Consider the following 6283-nt stretch of genomic DNA (forward strand, 5'->3'; position numbering starts at 1 on the left):
TTGTATCTAATTAATTTCGATCCAACTCGATTCAATAAGAGGTGATTTTTTTTCTTTTTGGTTTGTTTTCTATTAGAAAAATTTGTAAGAAAATAATGTTAATGGAGGTGTTGTCATTGTAACTCCTATTTGTTTATGTCCTGTCATTTCTTTTGTTTTTGTTTTTGTATATTTTTAATTAAATTAATTTTACAACAAAATGAACTAATCAATAAGATAGTAAAATAATTCATATCTAATAAGTTTTTATCCTCTTGATTCAATATGGTGATTTTGTAAAAAAGCTGATAACAAGCCATGTTGGGTTGTTTTTATAAAAAACATGGACGCGTCAAAAGTGGATCTAAAATGCTTTGCTCCAAGAGACCCTGCTATATATATAAATATATATTTATTATCTATTTAATTTTATATTTATATATATACATTATATTAATAAAGTTATTATTTTGTCTTAATTTAAGATATTAACATTTTAATCTTAATTTGAATGTTGATATGGCACCGCAATAATATTTATTTTTTGTTTATTTTTTTTCAACTTTTTTACTAATGAATTTATTATTTAATACCTTGATTTAAAAAATTAATATTTTAAACTCAATTTGAATTTTCACATAATACCCAATTAACTCCCTTTTCCTTTTTCCCTTTTTTTTATTTTTATTTGCTTTTGCCTTTTTTATTAAATTAATTTTGTTAAAATTTTGATATTAATGGAAATGTCCATGCAGTGTCCCATTCGACTTTTTTTTTTCATTTTTTATATTTATTTAATTAGATAAATTTTGTAACAAAAGGTGCCACTTGATAAAAATACCAAAATAATCTATATTCGATTGAATTTGATCCTTTCAGATCCAATAAGGGATGGATTTTTTTTTTTTAAATCAGGATCGAGTTAGGACAGATTGAGTTTTTTTTATAAGATATAAGATAATGGCAAAAGTATGTTTAGGGTTTTTTATCCCGACTCATTTCAATATATATATAAAAGTATATATTTTACTATAAATTTATTTTTATATTTATATATGTGTTATATTAATAAATTATTATTTAAGACTTTAATTTAAAATTTTAATATTTTAAACTATGCCAATGTGACAGCCTTTTTGAATTTTGTTTTATTTTAGATTTTGATTCTTTTTATTATATTTTGTGAGAATAAAATTTCAATTTAATATTCATATATTATCTCTATTTAATATTTTTACTTTTTATCTTTTTTAATTAAATAAATTTTGTAAAAAATTTGTGGAATAGAAATAGAAAAAATTTTGGCTCACGATATGAGCATCCATCTAATGTTTATATTAAAAATAGGACTATAAAAAAATGTCAAATCTAACGTGAGGTAAAAAATGATTATTTATCTGTTAATATTCTTGATAGAAATTGAAATTTGATGGGTCTTAATAATTTGTGAGTTAAATAGGAGGCATTTAGAAATCTCTAATAATAACGTCAAGAGGATATTATGGAATCATAAAAAGAAAAAATAATTCCCTTCCGGCAACCCTATAACCTCAATTTAATACTCTATCGAAAACATTTCATTTCATAAACCTAAAGCTGATTTTTTCTACTTGTCGTTATTCCATCTTCAGCATGTAGTGAACTATTTGTGCAATGACGCTACGCTTGATTTAAAGCTTATTTTTGTTCTCTTGACGTGTATGTGCTTTGATCTGACTGAAGCTTCCATAATATATATATATATATATATATATATATATATATATATTTTAAAATAGACAGAGAGGAATGATTTGGTCTTCAAGTATTCTCATGTATCCAGTTATTTGGAGAATTATATGATGGACAATAACTTCAAAATTATGACATATTTAAAAATTTTAAATTATATATTTTTGTTTATTTTTTATAATTATGTATGAGTGATTTAATTAAAAAAAAATGAAAACATTACTGTGCGACTTGCAATAAAGAAAAGTCAGACGGACCGAAAATTATTGAGGTGACTCTTGTATCGGTGTATGCTTGGACCTAATCATTTCAATGGTTTGAGACCCATTTATTTTCCAATATGTTTTTTATTGGCCCAAACCTCAAAATTGAGTCCAGTCCATGCTTTGTCGACGTTTCCAGTGCTTTATATTTGCTGCGTTGTCCCCATTCAGCAATGGTTCCGGTTCAAACGGAGCGGCGGCTCCAGCTTTCAAAGCCACCATGATTTGTATTTGTATTTTTATTTGTATACACATTCAAATGCTTTCCTTCTTGTCTCCTTCTTCAAGCATTGCTTCCCTGCTTTCCTCTTCAATCTTTACTACTTTCCTTTTCACCTCTCCTGCTTTAATTCCTCCCCTGTTAATTAGCATTTCAACCGCTTGTTCTCAACTCTACACAAACAGAATTCTTCCACTAGTAATTTAGAGTTGAAAGCATGCATGCATGCATGTTCCACGGTCAAAGGCCCCTCAATATATAATTGGCATTCCTTCTAGCACCCATTAGCATACAGTGGGTGGAGCCATGAGGAGTGGGAGCAGATCACTCCCTTCTCCGTCTCCTCTCTCTATCCTCCTCTGCTCTGCTATTGAAGGTGGTGCAGTGGTGCTGTTATCTTCTTGCACGTAATTTCCAGAATGCCCTGAACAAATGAATAAAATGCCTTACTCGTCCTATAAAGTTTGGTGTCGTACCTATTAGTACCACAGGAGATTAAAGTACCAAATACCACAGGAGATTAAAGTACTAAATATCGACTAAATAAAGTTGATACATTGAGTCGAAGTAAGTTTTTGTTCGTTTCGAATTTAATTTAATTTTATAATTAAAAAATTTGAATTTAATTTAATTTAATTTTTTTTATTTTTATAATATTCGAATATGATCTAACTTGATATTGTATAAATAGTATCCGATTCGATCCAATCAAAATTTAATAAAATATTATTTTTTAAATATAAAATATTATTTTTTTAAATATAAATATATCATTATATAAATATATAAAAATAAAAATTAAAAAAAAAATTTTATATAATATTAGATCTAGTTGAGTTGAGTTTGTCTAAAACTCGAATCTAATTCGACATTTATTTTTTTTTAATAATATCCCACCCAAAACTCAATTTAAAAAAAAAAAATTTGAATCTATAATATCAGATCAAATCGAAATCTGTCAAGATCGAATTGAATTGTCAACCCTACATGTAAAGAATGTAGTTTATTTTCATTTAATGGTATATGATTATTAGTTGATACTCTAAAAATATATTTCAAGCTTTAACAATTTACAACCGATCATATTATGTTCCAATAATTCTACTGAGTTATTATTGTGCACTCACTTAATCTTTCCATTAGGGGAAACTTTGTAAAAGAGAAAATCCCGTATGTTCATTCAGGTCTAGACTCGTATTGATCTTGAAATTATAGATCTAAAAGTTTTGTTTGTAAACCCAAATCAAAAAGCTTCTAAAAAGATGCTTTTGAAATTCAATGTAATTTTTTTTTTTTGTATAAAATGATTGCATTATCCACATATCTTTAAATTTTTATTATTTTATACATATTTTGGATATTTCAATTTACCATAACATTTTTTCTGCAAAACATTTAAAATTCTTAAATCATATATTTTTTCTGCATACTTTTAAAAACATTTTTCTAACCCAATTTTTTTAGCCACAACAACATCCTAAACCATAGTTTTTTTTTTCTTTTAAATAAGTGGTAAAAACAGAGGTTACCCCTTCAATTTAATTAAGTCATCCTCCAGCTAATAGCATTTCTAAAATTGCCAATTGCTTATTATATACAGAAATTAATAATACAATGGCCAGTAGAAGATAGAGAAAAAAAATCATGTTACAATGGCCAGTAGAAGATAGAGAAAAAAAATCATGTTTCCTTATTTCCTATAATTGGTTATCAGCAAAACTCAAATTCCCCAACATGGCGTTTCCCATGTTCCAGAACAGATGTGTATACAAATACAGATCATTTTATATTAGATCTTAGTATAATTCAATGGGTTGTTTCCACAAAATGCAGCCTAAAACACATTGCTCACACATTGCAATGCTGATGGATGACCTACAACTGGTAACAATGTACACATAAAACAAAAAACATATATATATATATATTTATATATATACGAATCATGCTAAGGCAAAACAATGTTTTCTTCCTCAATCTCATGATTATCTCCTTCAGTTGAACACAAAGGAGATGAAGGAAAAGAAGAAACAGGAGAAGAATAAGAAGTGGAATCAGAAGAAGTAGCAGTAATAGCCACAAGCAGGTCAAGGAAGGCACCAATTATAAATCCATGATTGTTCTTGCCATTGACCTTCAAATACCAGCCCAATAACTCTTCCAAGGACTTCCAATCTTTCAGCCCATGTGTCTCCACCATCTCTTCCATCGACCTTCTAAAATCAACATACGGATCATCTGACTCCATAGCTAGAACTACACTTTCTTTGAATGGAAACCCTCCACCTTTGGGCTCCTCCAGGATTGAACTAGTGCCACCAGGCTCGAAGAACAGCCTGTCTGATCGCGCTCCTCGTACAACCATCTCCAATGAATCCCCATCAAAGCCCCAATCTGACTCCGTGGGAAAACTTGCTGACTCTGAAGAGTTTGTGAACCATGATTCAGGCGTTTCAGCACCATCATTGGGCTCAAAAAACATCCAGTTAACAGTCTTGAACACTTCATCTCCTGCTCTGAAGGAAAGGGTCTTAGGGTGCTTGCATGAGGGCCATTGCCAAGGTTGCCTGGTTGGTTCTTTTTTGTTGAATAGTGTAGGGAGCTTCATTTTCTTGACCATTAACCAATTTGGTGTCTAGCCAAACTAGACGAGAACTGTGTATAAATGTCGTCTGTGAATATCTGCCCGTTGTAGGTTGGGTATTAATTGAAGAGGGAGGTTAAAGAGTGATATTTAAAGGGGAAGCTGGAAAGGAAATGGGGTTGGTAGGTCTATCATGTTTGTATTGAATTTGGAGTTTGTAGAATTCAATTGTATTTAATGTCCACCCTTAATATAACTAAATTATAACAGTATTTTTGTCAACTTCAATTTTATATTCAACTGATCATTTTTAATGCCAATTAAAATGAAGCTCATAATTTATATACGTAAGCTGCTCCTCTATGTTGTAATCAAAGGGCACATCCCATATTATAAAAGGGATTAAAAGTCTAACCTACATTGTTTTCCTTAAGTACAAAAGATGTTGGATTGGTATAAAACTAACAGCATCTTTTGGTTCATAAAATGAAAAAAAGAATGACAAAGAATAATTATTTTTTGAGAATAAAATATAGGGATTATAGTAATTTTGCAATTCCGTTCATATATGGGATGGAATAGTAAATTAATAATGTTACGATGTTCAGTTCAGTAAAAATATATTAAAGAATATGTAAAGAATAAGTATAACAATATTATTTTATTTTTTAATAAAATCAATGACATGTTGATTTATAAAAATTTGATCTTGTGATGTGATACGTACAAGCATCTAATTAATTTATAACATGTTAACCCTTTTCATATTAGATGAGGCAATGGCTCGCCTTTCTTGATGGTGAGCTTCTGCTGTGTGTTAAGAGTTAACAAAATTGATTTGAATATAAAAAATTCGTTTCATTTGTAAGGTTTACTAATTTGCTTCTATGTTCCTCCTTATTCTGCGTCATAGCCATTAAATATTCTGCAAAAGTTACTTGAACCTTTGTACCGTTGAATTTCTGTGTCCTAGTTTGATAAAATATTAAAAATGAAAATTTTTAATTTTTTAATTTTTTTTCAATGCGTTTGATTACATATATTAAAATTCACTTAATTTGAATAAAAATTGTTGAATAAGATATTCAGTAATTTTTCTTAATTATTATCCCTTAAAAATAATATTTTGAATAAATTATTATCCCAATTATGTTTTTGTTGAAAAGAAAATGGTTGGAAATGAACTGGTCTCTGTCCCTCTGTCTGCTTTCTACCACATTTATCGTTGACTCAGAGGCATCTACGGTTGCACATGCTCCGTTGACTCTCGCAGCTTAACCTTGGTTTTGTGGCGTTTTGATCAATTATTATTTGGATTATGGACCATAACAACCATTTCTTTGGGTCCTATTTGCAGTATCCCATGTCACAATTGATTTTACCTAATGCTCTTGGACAAGCATCTTTATTCGCAAAGCTTTACTAAGAAGATATGGCCAATAAAATAAGAGTTTAATTATATTTAGATTAATATCATAAATAGTTTTTAAATTATAATAAAATATT

At 28.9% G+C, this 6283-nt stretch overlaps 1 pseudogene; it reads right to left on the reverse strand.

The window, feature by feature from the left end:
• Positions 1-3950: 3950 nt before the first annotated feature.
• Positions 3951-5106, reverse strand: LOC111295583 (transcription repressor OFP13 pseudogene; annotated as a pseudogene).
• Between the last annotated feature and the right edge of the window lie 1177 nt (positions 5107-6283).

Source organism: Durio zibethinus, chromosome 14, assembly GCF_047325235.1.
Source record: "Durio zibethinus cultivar Kanyao isolate XHJ-2024 chromosome 14, ASM4732523v1, whole genome shotgun sequence".
Lineage (NCBI taxonomy): Eukaryota > Viridiplantae > Streptophyta > Magnoliopsida > Malvales > Malvaceae > Durio > Durio zibethinus.